We start from the raw sequence: 17513 nt of genomic DNA, 5'->3' as shown, positions 1-17513 counted from the left end.
AGTGTGGTGAGGGAGGCAGTGCAAATGTCACAGAGGCGGGTACAGGGGTGGAGGAATCAATTGATGGGAAGGGAAGAGTGGATGAGAAATTACAGAGGGAACAATCCCTATGGAAAGCGGGGGTGGGGGGAGGGGGTGGGAGAATAGGTCCCGAGTGGTGGTATACAGCTACAGGTGGCGTAAATTGTGAAAATGTTGTTGGATGCAGAAGCCAGTGAGGTGGGACACAAAGATGAGGGAAACCCTGTCTTTGTTGCATCTAATGGGGTGGGGTAGGAAATAGATTAATTGCAATTGAGAGTTGAATTAATGGCAGTTGAGGGGAAGCCACATTTACTGAAGAAGGTCTTCTCACATGTTCTGGAATGGAAAACCTCATCCTAGGAGCAGTAGTGTAAAAGAGAGTACAAGAAAATCAACCATTTTATTCATTGTTTACAGAGGTAGGATTCATTAAGCCAAAACACTTATGGGGAATAGAATGAAACAACATGATTAAAATTTTTTAAATATAAAATATGGATAGTTAGTAACGTAAAAATAGTTCAAAATACTACTTAGCAAATAAGAAAAACACAAACCATAAAGACTTCATGGAATTGAACTTGTGAAATTCACCATGAACAGACAGCAAGTACAACAACATAACCAGATCGGAACAATAAATCTGGACTATTTGTCTAGATTAAATACTTTTTCTTCACTTTTGTCTGCAATATTGAAATAAATCCACTAAAACAAAACACTAATTTTCAAATATTTTATGAAAAATGAGATAGAAATTCAAACAGTACAAAAGCCAAATGCAGCATGTAAATACACAAACTGATGGACAATAAAGAACCATTTTCTGTAGGAGGTCCCAAAGAATATTTATTTATCATCCAATCATCCCATCTGCAACACAATCCAGAACAGCATCAATCGCCACATATCCAGATATTTGTCTTGATCTCTCCACTATCTCAAGAAGTTTACCTGTTTAGCAACCATCTGTACTGTGTGACAGATTACAGATGTTTTTGGGAGATACATTGGGGCAAATTTTTTTTTAAGTGTAGGTCACATACAAACACTTTAAAACAGACCTTATTTAAAATAACGGAGCTCTGCTCATGCAAGACAGGCCGGCTCCAAGAGCCTTTGCAAAAGCTTTGGAGAGTGCCCAAGAAACTTCACTAATGGATTGTTGTTTTGAAAAGCAACTGATGAAAGAATTTTTGGAGCCGCAGGCTGTATGGAGTGGAACTTGCTGTTTTCTAAGAGGGTCATGTGGCTTTGCAAACAGAGAGGGAGTCAAACAGGCTTTTCTCAGAGGGAGAGAGAGAGAGAGAGAGAGGAGAGAGAGAGAGGGAGAGAGATCAGTTCTGCAGTGCTACAGTCAGGAGCACCAGCTTGGACTACAACAGGACAAGTAGGAAAGCCTGTGGAAAACCCTAATTGGAAGACAAGTTGTGACTGCTTAGTTCAACCTAGTCAGAGCTCTTGTGGTTCATACAAGAAGAGAGGATTGGCTGCCTAATGTTTGACTTGAAATAAGGGAAACAAAAAGGAACTCTGTGATGACCTGAAAGAAAGAGATCATCATCTGGAAAACCCTGATGGGGCAAGTTTCTTCGGCAAGACATTGAAATGGCATCAGTTACAAGGCATAAGTTGTGGGTGTCCAGCAAACAACAAATCTCTCTCTGAAAACTGACAAGAACCTTCCTGAGCAATAACCATTTACCTTTCAAGCACCAAAGCCTGGTGAACTTCATAAAAGTTAAATTCTGTGCACAACATAAGAATTGTCTGCAACCAGTGAACTTGGAGGAATGAGAAGTGAGAATGGACTGTGAATTAAAGAACTTTTTTTTTTAAATTTTTTATTTTTCACACCATAAATCACATTAGCCATGATATACACTATTTCTTTTTCACACATATACAGTGACTTTTTCTCCCCCCACCCCTTTCCTCCCAAACCACACCCCCACCCCCCCCTCATCCATTTTAGGTATACAATCTAGGTTGCATTAAGCCAGTCCGACAATGTTGTCATTCAACAAAATTACACCAGAAATTCTACTGAGTCCATTCTTTTCTTTCCTTCTCCTTCCATCAACTTAGGTAATGTTTGTCCCCGGTAGGTTTTCGCTATTGTATTTAATGTAAGGCTCCTATACTTGTTCGAATATTTCAATATTATTTCTTAACCTATATGTTATTTTTTCTAATGGAATACATTTATTCATTTAAATTTAGTAGTTTCTTCCTTTTAATTTGGTTATGTATTCCATTAATATTTAAAGACATATAGTTCAGCGTAGCCCTTTTATATTTTGTTTATCTTCTCTTTCCGTTTTTCCATCATTACCTTTCCTCCTTTTCCATTTCTGTTTTCTTATTTTCAACTCTTTATAAGACAACATTCCTACAACATCCAACATTTTCCTTATTCTCCTATTTCTATCTTATTTATCCCCAATCTCCCCTTCACCTCCTGAGTTGTCCTTTATCCCTTGTCGGACAACCACATCTCCCCTCTCCATTTGGATTTGCGAATCCACTTGCAAGCGTCAACTGATTTTGCAGTGACCGCTATTTCCCCCCACCCCGCCTCCCCCAGAAAAGATTTCATTTTTCATATGTCACAAAGGTCACTCTTTTAATTCCCTCCTTATTCTCTCTATTCCATTACCTTCCCTTATTAATTCTTGTCTATACTATCTATATTTTCCTCTAAGTACAGATACATTCACATATGCACATTGTCTCTATTCACTCTTATACCTCTTTACCCGCATACATATCAATCGTGATCATTTTTACTCTCATTACCCGTCTTCATCCCTCAGTCTATTTTTGTCTTTACCCACATACATATCAATCGTGATCATTTTTACTCTCATTACCCGTCTTCCTCCCTCAGTCTATTTTTGTAATTGTTCTGCAAATTTTCGTGCTTCTTCTGGATCCGAGAATAGTCTGTTTTGTTGTCCTGGAATAAATATTTTCAATACCGCTGGATGCTTTAGTATAAATTTATACCCTTTCTTCCATAAAATCGCCTTTGCTGTATTGAACTCTTTTCTCTTCTTTAGGAGTTCAAAACTTATATCTGGATAAATGAAGATTTTTTGCCCTTTATACTCCAGTGGTTTGTTGCCCTCTCTTACTTTTTCCATTGTCTTCTCCAGTACCTTTTCTCTTGTAGTATATCTTAGGAATTTTACTACAATAGATCTTGGTTTTTGTTGTGGTTGTGGTTTAGAGGCCAATACTCTATGTGCCCTTTCTATTTCCATTTCTTGCTGTAGTTCTGGACATCCTAGGGTCTTAGGGATCCACTCTTTTATAAACTCCTTCATATTCTTGCCTTCTTCATCTTCCTTAAGGCCCACTATCTTTATGTTATTTCTTCTGTTATGGTTTTCCATTGTATCTATTTTTTGAGCTAGTAGTTCTTGTGTCTCTTTAGTTTTTTTTAGATTTCTCCAATTTCTTTTTTAAGTCTTCTACCTCCATTTCTGCTGCTACTGCCCGCTCTTCCATCTTGTCCATTTTCTTTCCCATTTCTGTTAAGGTCATCTCCATTTTATTTATTTTCTCTTCTGTGTTGTTTATTCTTTTTCTTAAATCCTTAAATTCCTGTGTTTGCCATTCTTTAAATGACTCCATGTATCCTTTAATAAGAGCAAGTATATCCTTTACCTTGCCTTTCTTTTCTTCTTCTATTTCACTGTACTCTTCCTCTTCCTCTTCTTCTTCCTCTGGGTTGGCCATCTGTTGTTTCTTTGGTGCCCTTTCCTCCTCTTCTTTCTTGTTTCTATTGTCTTCTGTGGTCTCTTCTTGCTGCAGGTGTTCTGCAGCTGTCGTTGCCGGCTGTGGAGATCGACTCCCCAGCTGGTCCCCCCTCCCGTCGGTGTGTTTTTTTTCATTCGCATCGCGCATGCGCGGTTGCGCACTTTTACTCGGCTCTGCGAGCCATTTTTGTAGTCCATTATTTACCGACCTGAGGGAGCGGGTTTCTCTCTCCGCAGCGGGCCTCTTCGGACAGGTAAGGCCTTCACCTTTTTCCTCCTTTGTCTTCTCTTCCTCTCTTCTTACCGTTGCTTTCGATTTTTCTTTTTTTGTCGCCATCTTCTTTCCACCTTTATACTCACTTTTCTGTAACTTTTGTTTCTGTGCCTTTGTGTTTTCCTTTGTTTTTCCCGACTTTTCTGGAGAGGGCTGGAGTTCACCGTCCGGCCACTACTCCATTACGTGACTCCTTCAATTAAAGAACTTTTCTGAACTTACACACCAATTACATACACATGCGCTTAGAATTAGAAAGTCTTGGTGAATTTAATTTGGTTAAATTCTGGAATTTAACCATTGCTGCTGGGTTTTGGGGTCCTCTGGGTTTGTAACAATTGTTATAGATCAATATCAATCTGAAGTTTGACAGCACAAGTCACATAAATTTATGTGATTGTAAGAGCAAGTATTATTGGGTTCTTCTGTTAAAAAGCTACTCAGCTCCTATTTCAAAAGCATTTGGAACATTTTAAAAGGTATATGTAGCAAAGTATTCTATACTGAGCTACTATAGACATCAGTGTGCACATTGGCAAGTTGATGCAGATCCTGGGAAGGCTATGTACATTTTGTGGAGTCCAGTGCAAGACTGACATTTCCATGGTTTCTGTCACATGGACAAAAAGTGACATCATCAGCCCAGATTAAAAACCTGTGTTGGATGCAGGTCAATTCCAGTTCGCTTGCTGGTAAGTGGATCACAACATGAGGCCCCCACCCCAACCCTGCAACACACACCCCCCCAGAACCAGCAATCCTTCTGCAGATCCCCATAGTCTGTATATTTTTTGTTTGGTCTGTCCAGATCCAGGTGGACAGGTTTGAGGCGGTCAATTGCAAAAGCTTCCTCTTTACCTCCATGTCCAAAATGTACACAGAACCATTGCGACTTGGTACCTCAAAGGGTCCATCATACGGATGCTGGAATGTTGCTCGGTGTGCTTTCTATATGAAAACATACTTGCAGTCTTGCAAGTTCTGGGGTATATAGGACCATGTTGAGATGTTGGTATGGGCCCTAAAGAACCGAGCTTCTCGCAGAGCTTGTTTCGAACTCTGTGGACATCTCCTCCTGTCCTCACAAGTCTAATACAAATTTTCCTGAAACCATCAGGTGCGAGCTGTAAACCAGTTCTGCCAATGAGGCACCTACATCATCCTTGGGTGCTGTTCGTATGCCCAACAGTACCCATGGCAATTTATCAACCCAGTTAGGTCCCTGCAGAAGTGCCATAAGGGTTGATTTGAAATGCCTGTGGAACCTTTCTCCGAGTCCATTGGATTGTGGGTGATAATGCTCTTCCAGGGTGTTTGAAGCAGAGTTAGACTTAGGATAGCAGAACTTGACATGGTCGAGTGAGGCAGGCGGCGGCCCCGATCCGGGCAAGAGCGAAGGGGAGGCGGCGGCGGCGGCCCCGGCCGAGTGAGGCAGGCGGAGGCCCGGGTCCGGGCAGAAAGTAGGAGACGGTGGCCCCAGTCCGGGCACAGGGAAAGCAGCGGCAGCCTCGGCCCCGGTCAGGGCAGCCTCGGCCCCGGTCCGGGCAGTATGGTCCAACCTAGGAGGGGAGGCAGGCCCCTCCAGCCCGGGTAAGAAACCTGTATAGGAGAAGGCCACTCCAATATAAAACCTACGACCCAAGGACCTCGCTGCCACGTCCCAGCTGGCTTGGCCACAGCACACCAACCATGGGTGTAAAGGGTGGGGCCAGTTCTGCGTGCACTGCACTTCACCTAAAAACTCCTTTGCGCAGGCCCGAGAACAAGTCCACGCCCGCCCCCTCCACGCCCGCCCCCTCCACGCCCGCCCCCTCCACGCCCGCCCCCTCCACGCCCGCCCCCTCCACGCCCGCCCCCTCCACGCCCGCCCCCTCCACGCCCGCCCCCTCCACGCCCGCCCCCTCCACGCCCGCCCCCTCCACGCCCGCCCCCTCCACGCCCGCCCCCTCCACGCCCGCCCCCTCCACGCCCGCCCCCTCCACGCCCGCCCCCTCCACGCCCGCCCCCTCCACGCCCGCCCCCTCCACGCCCGCCCCCTCCACGCCCGCCCCCTCCACGCCCGCCCCCTCCACGCCCGCCCCCTCCACGCCCGCCCCCTCCACGCCCGCCCCCTCCACGCCCGCCCCCTCCACGCCCGCCCCCTCCACGCCCGCCCCCTCCACGCCCGCCCCCTCCACGCCCGCCCCCTCCACGCCCGCCCCCTCAAAAGATGCTCACGAACTCAAGCTAGCATGCTGGAACATCAGAACCATGCTAGACAAGGACGACAGACCTGAACGTCGGTCTGCCCTCATTGCACACGAACTCCTCAGACTTGACATCGACATAGCAGCTCTCAGTGAAGTCTGCCTTGCAAGAACGCGGCGCGGGCTACACACTCTACTGGTCTGGCAAGCCTACGGATGAACGACGCCTATCTGGTGTAGGCTTCATGGTCAAGAACTCCATTGCCTCCAAACCCGAAAACCTCCCGACAGGCCACTTGGACCGGATCATGTCCATGCGACTCCCCCTTCAAAACAAGCGTCGCATCACCCTCATCAGTGTCTATGCTCCAACCCTCCAGGCAGAACCAGCAGAAAAGGACAAGTTCTACACTGACCTGCTCAACCTCATTCAACACACTCCTACAGCCGACAAGGTTGTCATCCTTGGTGACTTCAACGCTCGCGTCGGCAAAGACTCAGAAACCTGGCCAGGAATCCTGGGCAAGCATGGTGTCGGCAAGTGCAACGACAATGGGCGCCTCCTGTTAGAGCTCTGCGCAGAACAGCGACTTGTCATTACAAACACCCTTTTTCAGCAGAGGGACAGCCTGAAGACTACCTGGATGCATCCCCGATCCAAACACTGGCACCTCCTGGACTACGTCCTGGTGCGAGAAAGAGACAAACGAGATGTGCTCCACACCAGGGTCATGCCCAGCGCGGATTGCCACACTGACCACCGGCTGGTTCGCTGCAAGCTCAACCTTCACTTCAAGCCAAAGCCCAGGAACAGTAAAGCCCCCAGAAAGAGGTTCAATGTTGGAAACCTGAAGTCAGACAAAGTGAGAGGAAACTTCCAGGCAAACCTCAAAGCAAAGCTCGAGGATGGAATCCGCCTCACGGACTCATCCCCTGAAACCCTCTGGGATCAGCTGAAGACTACCATACTGCAATCCACTGAAGAGGTACTGGGCTTCTCCTCCAGGAAAAACAAGGACCGGTTCGACGAAAACAGCCAGGAAATCCAGGAGCTGCTGGCAAAGAAGCGAGCTGCCCACCAGGCTCACCTTACAAAGCCGTCCAGGCCAGAGAAGAAACAAGCCTTCCGTCGCGCATGCAGCCATCTTCAGCGCAAACTCCGGGAGATCCAAAATGAGTGGTGGACTAGCCTCGCCAAACGAACCCAGCTCAGCGCGGACATTGGTGACTTCAGGAGTTTTTACGAGGCTCGAAAGGCTGTGTACGGCCCCTCACCCCAAGTCCAAAGCCCGTTGCGCAGCTCAGACGGAAAAGTCCTCCTCAGCGACAAGATCTCCATCCTCAACCGATGGTCAGAACACTTCCAATCTCTTTTCAGTGCCAACCGCTCAGTCCAAGATTCCGCCCTGCTCCAGCTCCCTCAACAGCCCCTAAGGGTAGAGCTGGATGAGGTCCTCACCCGGGAAGAGACATATAAGGCAAATGAACAACTGAAAAGTGGCAAAGCAGCAGGTATGGATGGAATCCCCCCAGAGGTCTGGAAGGCTGGCGGCAAAACTCTGCATGCCAAACTTCATGAGTTTTTCAAGCTTTGTTGGGACCAAGGAAAACTGCCTCGGGACATTCATGATGCCATCATCATCACCCTGTACAAAAACAAAGGCGAGAAATCAGACTGCTCAAACTACAGGGGAATCACGCTGCTCTCCATTGCAGGCAAAATCTTCGCTAGGATTCTCCTAAATAGAATAATATCTAGTTTCGCCGAGAATGTTCTCCCAGAATCACAGTGCGGCTTTCGCGCTAACAGAGGAACCACTGACGTGGTCTTTGCCCTCAGACAGCTCCAAGAAAAGTGCAGAGAACAAAACAAAGGACTCTACATCACCTTTGTTGACCTCACCAAAGCCTTCGACACCATGAGCAGGAAAGGGCTTTGGCAAATACTAGAGTGCATCGGATGCCGCCCAAAGTTCCTCAACATGGTTATCCAACTGCACGAAAACCAACAAGGTCGGGTCAGATACAGCAATGAGCTCTCTGAACCCTTCTCCATTAACAATGGCATGAAGCAAGGCTGTGTTCTCGCACCAACCCTCTTTTTAATCTTCTTCAACATGATGCTGAACCAAGCCATGAAAGTCCTCAACAATGAAGACACTGTTTACATCCGGTACCGCACGGATGGCAGTCTCTTCAATCTGAGGCGCCTACAAGCTCACACCAAGACCGAAGAGCAACTTGTCCGTGAACTACTCTTTGCAGACGATGCCGCTTTAGTTGCCCATTCAGAGCCAGCTCTTCAGCGTTTGACGTCCTGCTTTGCGGAAACTGCCAAAATGTTTGGCCTGGAAGTCAGCCTGAAGAAAACTGAGGTCCTCCATCAGCCAGCTCCACACCATGACTACCAGCCACCCCACATCTCCATCGGGCACACGAAACTCAAAATGGTCAACCAGTTTACCCATCTCGGCTGCACCATTTCATCCGATGCAAGGATCGACAACAAGATAGACAACAGACTCGCCAAGGCAAATCGCGCCTTTGGAAGACTACACAAAAGAGTCTGGAAAAACAACCAACTGAAAAACCTCACAAAGATAAGCGTATACAGAGCCGTTGTCATACCCACACTCCTGTTCTGCTCCGAATCATGGGTCCTCTACCAGCATCACCTACGGCTCCTAGAACGCTTCCACCAGCGTTGTCTCCGCTCCATCCTCAACATTCATTGGAGCGACTTCATCCCTAACATCGAAGTACTCGAGATGGTAGAGGCTGACAGCATCGAATCCACGCTGTTGAAGATCCAACTGCACTGGGTAGGTCACGTCTCCAGAATGGAGGACCATCGCCTTCCCAAGATCGTGTTATATGGCGGGCTCTCCACTGGCCATCGTGTCAGAGGTGCACCAAAGAAGAGGTACAAGGACTGCCTAAAGAAATCTCTTGGAGCCTGCCACATTGACCACCGCCAGTGGGCTGATATCGCCTCAAACCGTGGATCTTGGCGCCTCACAGTTCGGTGGGCAGCAACCTCCTTTGAAGAAGACCGCAGAGCCCACCTCACTGACAAAAGACAAAGGAGGAAAAACCCAACACCCAACCCCAACCAACAAATTTTCCCCTGCAACTGCTGCAACCATGTCTGCCTGTCCCGCATCGGACTTGTCAGCCACAAACGAGCCTGCAGCTGACGTGGACATTTTACCCCCTCCAAAAATATTCGTCCGCGAAGCCAAGCCAAAGAAACAGTGGTCATTGCCGACCACAGGCTTGATGTGAATTGGGCACCCTTGTCAGACGTCATGGGTGCTGGGAGACAGAAACCAGCTATTCAGGTGGAAATGAGAGCTCTGGCACAGGTACCAGTAGACATGTCTGCCAGTGCAACTGCCTCTGGCCACCGCGTGGCCCAATCCACTATAGTGAGTAGAAAACGGGAACCACGTGACACTGGCAGGGGGCTTACAATGTCCACAAGTACGTGGTCAAACCTCCAATACATCGCCTCAAAAGATTGTCGTGGGGCTTTCACGTGTTGCTGGACTTGGGATATCTGCCAATGAGTGCACGTCTTCACCCAATCGCTGACCTGTTTTCAAAGGCCTCATCACACAAATCTGTTGGCTACCATCCAGACATTCATTCTAATTGATGGGTGTGTCAATTTGTCTACCACATCAAATATCTGCCATCTCCAGGCCATAGGAACAATTGGGCAATGACGACCTGTAGATACATTTAAGTTCCCCAGGGGGCCTTCTGGAAATTATTCCAGCTGCAGGTTTCCATCTCCGTAATGCAGAATTTCTTCATCTGCCTGTTGCGCTTTCACGAGTGCAATATAGTCCACCCCTTGGGCTAAGGTCTGCATGGATTGTATGGCTGGGTGAGACAACACATCTGCCACTATGTTGGCCTCTCCTGAGATGTGTTCAATGGCCGTCGTGAACTCAGAAATATATAAATGAGCCAACCATGGATCTGACACGTTAGTCAAGGCAAATGTAAGCGGATTGTGGTCCATAAAAGCAGTGAAATGCCTGCTTTCTAGAAAGTACCTGAAATATCTGATAGCTAGTTACAATGCCAACAATTCTCAATCAAAAGCACTGTACTTAAAAGGTATATTTGTAGCAAAGTATTCTATACTGAGCTACAATAGACATCAGTGTACACGTTATCAATTAATGAATATGCTGGAAAGTTGATGAACATGCTGCGGAGTCCAGTGCAAGACTGACACCTCCAGGCTTGCATGTTGGGCTTGTATACATCACTGCTTCTATCACATGGACAGGAAGCGATGTCATCAGCCCAGATAAAATCCTGTGATGGATGCAGGTCAATTTCCCATATTTCTCACAGCACATTCTCCATTTTGGGAGCCGGTTTGCTTGCTGCAACACATTGATGATTTTTTTTCCAAGTGTATTGTGTTTGCTTGCATAAGACAGCTCTTACCAACTAATGGCACAAATGAAGACAAGCATGTGTGATTAAATAGTCATTAAGGAAATAAAATTCCCAAGTTGGGAATTAAATATTTTAGGGTGCTGGACATTTAGGGCCTTAATATGGAAGACTGGAGCCATTGAAATGAAGGAGAAAAGTACAACTGTGAGAAATTATCCTTGTCCAAAAAAAAACAAAGTAATTAGAATAGGTGATAATCAGTGATAATAAGGAAGAAGAACATTAGGAGCAGTTTAAAGGTCATTTGTACCATTTATTCCTTTCTAGACTTGGGCTTCAGTGGCAAAGAAAACTTTACTCTCTGCTTCTAAGTGCCGTTGACAAAGTAGTGATAAGCTATTATATTGAAATTTTCAAGATCAACACTTTCAAACAAAGAAGTGAGAGCATTCCACCTGACAAGTCTTGAAGGAAAGAAGGTTTTGGAGGCATCATGAGAAGAGATGATTGCTGCAAAATATCAAACTATTAACCTTGTCTTGTAACTTCAAGCTTGCTCATCACCAAGGCAATATTATAAACTTTCAGTTGAATACTATTCTCGACATAGTCAGCCAGTGTTGTTTGATTTCCAGTGTTGATTTCTCAATAGAATGCCAATTTGTTAAGAACTATGTAATATTTATTTAAATGTTTGTGATACTTATTGATAGGCAAAAAAAAATCAAGGTGTATTGTCTCATGATAATTAGGAAAGGAAGCCCAAAACAAAATATTGCAGATGTAAGTGATAACACTGATTGAAAAAATACTTTTACAAAACTTTTGAAGAATAATTTGAACAGAATTGTTGATTGCGAATGATCATATCAACTGCAGAATGTCCTTACGTGGCAAGAACTGATTTGGATGTGAACTACAGAATGTCTTTAAACAAATCCTTACAAGTATGCTCAAATAGGTTGAAACTGCTGTAGTACAAAAAATACGTAATCACAAGTTAAAATGAATGAAATTGAAACTGCTTATCAGATGGAAGTAAACTGCTGAAGGACAACTAGCCCACATGCTACAGCTGGACTTTGGTTTATGCGACTAATGTGTTTAAGTGCTAAGAATTGTTATAAAAACCTTGGATGTGTAAGCATGCTTTCAGTGGGTGCTCAGGATGCACATAGTGTAGGCAATACCCTGCGTGATCCATCTTTCCACTCCCATCTGAACGTAATTGATTAAAAACCTTTTTGTGACTAATTTATAGTTGGTGTCTGTTCAATTAGGCAAACTTTTACACTGATGTAGTTGACAGGATTTTGCTGGGATGGACGACAAGCGATGAAGTAAGCAACGGCAATGGCTCCAAGATGAGAAGCAAGAAAATTGAGCTCTCGTCAGCCCCTTGTGCCTGACTTCCTCGGAAGCTCCTGGGAAAATTGTTGTCTCTCAGAGGTCGATCTAAATTCCCTGCCAAAATCCTTGAACAGACACAGAGAAAGGGTGAGTAGTTTTAAAGAAAAATTTGTATAAAATTTGCAAAAATGGTGTATAAATAAAGGAGATGGGAAACAAAATTGATAAAAGTGAAAGGGGAAAATGCCCGTTCAGCTTATGTGCTATTTGAAACCCAATTACAAGGATTATAGAATGTTAAGTTAGAAATTGACAAAACAATTGTGAAACAAAGCCTGACCAGTAGGAGGTACATGAAATAGAGTATATTTAAAAAAAACCAGAGATGTTAATTTGGGAAAAATATGCAGAGGAAAAAGTGAAAGAAATGGATTAAGGAATTGATGGAGGCACAAAAAGAGATGGGAAGAGACAAGGTGTAGAGTTAAGGGATAGAGATGGGAAGGTAAAATATTGGAAGATGTTACAGGCAGAATGCAAGTGGGCAGAGGAACAGGAAAAGAAAACGCCAAAACACAAGTTCAGAAAAAAAAAACAGATCTTGGACAAAAAAAAAATGATAGCTAAAGAAGGAAAACTAGATTTTAAAAAATAAAATTCTCCAGAGACTCCATGTCTGCCATGACGACCCAACTTGTAGTGAGAAAGAGGAAGAGCTGGTGGGGAGACCACCTCCCTATGCCCCATTATATGTCCCCTTTGCCCAGTAGTCCAGCAATGGAAACAAATTATTTGAAGGGCTTTGATGGTCAAATGGTCTCACCATTTGAGCCATCTTCCCCATCAGCATCAATTGACCCATGCCTCTTGTGGAATGGAAGCAGTTAACCCCACGAAAAGAAAACAAAGGATTTTGCAAATGAGAATTGTCCTAAACCCTCAAGAAGGAGCAAATTGTCAGCAAATAACTATGGAAATATACTCTATGCGGAAACCCCATGAATTATGTATGATCTGTGACAAAACCCCAGATAGGAACACAAACCCTCAGGGATTTGTGGATAATGTTCCATCTACCGTGGAATACGGACTCTAATCATGTCTTTACTAACACCAGCAGAACAGAGTAAATTAAAAATGAATCACCAAACATGGGATGCCTATAAGGAAGTAGCAACGCATAATGGACATAGAGGCAAACTGTAGAACCTTCATGATACTGAATTACTGAGGATGACCTGCTTTTGGCCAGTGCCAGCACTAATGAAAATGCTGAAGACCCTTGATCGGAAGCCTTGCACTCTTGGGATATGGCATACCAATTTGAAAGGTGATGCAAGGTCAGAAGACCCTGAAGTTCTTAGGTGTAATGCCCAGTGCCGCAGAAAGATGATGGACTCCTGGTAAATGTGACCAAAACAAATGCATGCCTTTCTGGGTCTGGTTAACTTTTGCTGACAATGGGTTCCGAAATTTGCCCTGTTTACCAAGCACTTGTCTCTGCTAGCCTTGGCAAAGTCTCCTCAACACTTTGCACTTGATGAACAACAAGAAACAGCCTTTCAGGAACTAAAACAGGCTCTTTCTTCAGCATCCGCTATAGGACAACTGCTATATGATCGACCATTTCAACTATACGAGACAATTATGCAAGATTGTGCGTCTGCTGTACTTGCACAGTGCTACAGAGATGTTCGAAGACCAAGTGGGTATTCTCTGGCACACTTTTCTGTACGCCTTAATACAGTGGCCAGAGAATACCCACCATGTATGCAAATATTACCCAACATCCAATGTCCATCCAGTCTATGCGGCTGCCAACATCCCTATGTAGCAAATTGTAACGATTTATACGACACATTGCTTTGCAGGACTAGTGAACACAGGACAAACAACATTTGTTACTCCCACCAGGTTGGGACACTATGAATTATACCTTTTAAGTAATCCTAATTTATCCTTCCAACATTGGTCCATCATTTACCCGGCAGATTTTTTTCACCCAACCGCCAAAGGAATGCAGTATGCCTCCACATGACTGCAAGCTAGCCAATCATCTCTTGGGCACCACCAGGGAGGGACTTTCAGATATACTGCTACAAACTGCTCAAGCTACTTGGTTTGTGGATGGTTCCCCCTTGGTTCTATCCAACACAAGACAATGAGCATCTGGTTACTCTGTAGTCAATTATTTCAACACCCCCTATCGGCACAACAGGCTGAGCTGTTTGCACTTACCTGCGCCTGCAACCTGACCAAAAGGAAAAGAGTAAATATCTACCCGGATTCCTACTACTATGCATTCAGAGTTCCCCACGAATTCACGGCACTATGATAGCCCTATGGTTTTCTGACTTCTGCTGGCACATCTGTCAAAAAATGCCCCATGTGTAAGGAACCTTTTAAAAGACCTCCAATTACTGAAGAATTTGGCTGTAATTAAATGCAAGGCTCAACCTTGGGAGATGATCCTATCTCCATGGGAAATGCATTTGCTGATCAAACAGCGAAAGCTGCTTGCGACTACAGAAACCCGATATCCCTAGGAGAAAGGGTCCTAACAGGTAGAACAGTCATGCCAAACATGGAGGAAGTTAAAAATTTCATCTGCCACTGAACAACAACTAGGGATACAAGAGGGCTACGCCCTGGACCACACCTCCAGCCTTTGGCTCACCCTACTCAGTTAAGTTTGTGTACATGATGCATTCTTACTTATGCTTTTAACATACCTACACTCGCTTACCCATGCAGGAAAGGAGGGAATGGTATGGATGATAAAAGAAACATGGTGGCATCAAGAGGCATTACGGCATGCTTCTGAGTATAAAATTTGTCAAAAGACCAATCTGGGCAAGTCCATTTGAATAACTGCTGGGACTACGTCTATGCCATCACGACTGTTTGAATGCATACAGATAAATTTTATTGAAATGCTGCGGGCCCATTGCTATAAATTTTGTTTAACAGCATTAGAGTTGCTTAGTAGATGGATCGAGGCTTTACCTACTATAGTGGAGTTGTTCAAGTGAACCGGTGCGGATTCGAAAGGCCGACGTGGCCTGTTTCCGCTCTGTAAATGGTTATATGGTTAAAGGAAGTAATTCCGAGGTTTAGACTACCAACGGTGATCAGTTCAGACAACGGCTCACATTTCACAGCTACAATAAACAAGGAACAGTATTTTAAAATTAAACAGCAGTTTCATTGTGTACATCATCCACAAGACTCTGGTATGGTAGAGAGACTGAATGGTATCCATAAAAATAAACTGACCAAGTTGATGGGAGAAATGGGCCTGTCTTAGATTAAGGTTTTACCACTGCCCCGGTTTGAAATTAGTAACTTCACATAGCATGACCAAGTTGTCCCTGGCTGAAATTATTTATGGTAAACCATTGCACACACCTGGGGGCGGGGGGCAGCTTGTAAATCGTGCAAGGGAACGCTAGACTTACATGCCCTCAATGATGAAATTTTAACACATGTCCAGCAACTAAACAACATACTGTCAGCATTACATTCGCAGGTGAAGGAAACACAGAAACTGCTGCCTGAAGGAATAGAAGAACATTCATTACAACCCGGGGATTACTTGTGGATACCAAATTAGGACCACAAGAAGTTGGCTCTTCACACCAACGGCGGAGGTGGTGGAAGGAAATCCAAGGTGGATCCACTATTCGGATTGTAAAAGGATTGGTGAAACAACACAACATCAACCTACGTGATGAAAGATAGATCAGCTATGAACTAGCATTTTAATGCTATCATAGACTTATGCTCTACAACACAACTTATTTTTCCAGACAGGCCAGTTGGTTACGGAATTCTGAGTACATTAACCTGTAATGAATCTGCCAGGGCCTTTGCCACCACAAATCGTGATTACCTCTTATGTGGTTTAACACTCTTAGGCATCGAAACATCTAGTGAACTAGATGAAATTAACAAAGAGCTTTTCGAGCTCCACTTGTATGCCCACTAGAACCACTATGCCCTTGATTCCCTCTTTGCCCTACTATGTTTGTACCATAGTAGGAAACAAATGTGAAATTAACGTAAAGAATCTCTTCCACAATATTACTGAGCACAAGCAATATCAGGGCAATATGTTGATGGTCTGAATGAAGGCCCAACAGGATGGTGGCCCTTCAGATGGCTAGGAAATATTTGGGGTAATATTGTTTACCATGGTACTATCTTCTTTGCTCATCATCGTAGTCCCACTTTTGCTTTGCTGCTTGTTGGCCCTCTGTAAACATTTCTGTGATGCAAGGGGTTTGTAGTTACATCAAATGATAAAAGGGGGAAATGGTAACTTTTTATAAAATTTTATTTAATAATTTGTATTACAGAAAAAAATGAATAAAACATTAATCAAATATTCATATCCAATGAAACAAAAAAACTAGTTTTTTTCTCCCCAACACCCAAAAGTAAGAAGAAAACACCTACTATTTAATAGATGGTAATACTAGCATATACGATCATTAATTATTGTTAAAATTGCTGATTAAGAGGATGGATAAGGCAGAAAAGGTGGCTGGAAAATTATTCATACATGGTTTCCAAATACTATAAACATTTTCAAATCGATTTCTTCAATTATATATAATTCCCCCCCCCCAAAGGCAAACAGTTTTGCATCTCACTATACCATCTACTTAACAACACTTCCTTATCATCTTTCCTTGATATCGCTATACATTTCTTTGCAGTTGCACTGCAATACTTCAAAATTTTTCTTGATATTTATCAAATTTCAATTTTGTATATCCCCAAGTAAAAATATTCTTGGATCCTTTGGTATCTTTATCTTCATAATTGGTCTGAATAATTAACTCAGCTCATTCCAAAACCTTTCCACTTTTTCACAAGACCATACTGAATGGAAAAAAGTCCCTATTTCTTTCATACATCGAAGACACTTATTTGAGTAATTAGAATCAAGTCCATTTAACTTATATGGCGTATAATTGATGAAGAAAACTATATTGAACCATTTGATTTACTGTATTCATAAAACTTTCTTGACGTAATTTTGACCAAATCTCCTCCTGAATTTGTATATTTAAATCTTTCTCCCATCACATTTTGAATTATATAAATCTTTTATCTTTGTAGTTTCTTGTAATTTTATATACATGTTAGTAATAAATTTCTTGTATCTGTTATTATATCTTCAAATTGACTTTGTTGAGGGAATCTAAAATCTGCTCCCAGTTTCTTTTTTCAAATACATTTTAATTGATAATATGCAAAAATTGTATGATTATATATTTATCTTTTAATTGATCAAAAGTTTTTTTTCAAAGATCCCAAAAAAATCTTTTATTTTCTGCATACTTTTACTATACCAATTGTCAAATAAAGAATTATTCAAAGTAAAGAAGTTGATTTGGTTTTAACAACATTTTTGGTATTGATAATTCTTAATTCCTCTCTCAATACAAATATTGTTCCATATTTTTAATATATGGTTAAATACTGATA

The 17513-nt window shown here is 43.5% G+C and overlaps 1 protein-coding gene across 6 annotated transcripts in view; it reads right to left on the bottom strand.

Moving 5' to 3' along the window:
- The window catches only part of gpbp1l1 (GC-rich promoter binding protein 1-like 1), a 121329-nt gene that overhangs the window by 84516 nt on the left and 19300 nt on the right, over positions 1-17513 (bottom strand). The window lies entirely within an intron of this gene.

Source organism: Narcine bancroftii, chromosome 5 (assembly GCF_036971445.1).
Source record: "Narcine bancroftii isolate sNarBan1 chromosome 5, sNarBan1.hap1, whole genome shotgun sequence".
Taxonomy (NCBI): domain Eukaryota; kingdom Metazoa; phylum Chordata; class Chondrichthyes; order Torpediniformes; family Narcinidae; genus Narcine; species Narcine bancroftii.
The sequence above is the reverse complement of the archived record's forward strand: the minus strand, read 5'-3'. Positions and strand labels throughout refer to the sequence as shown.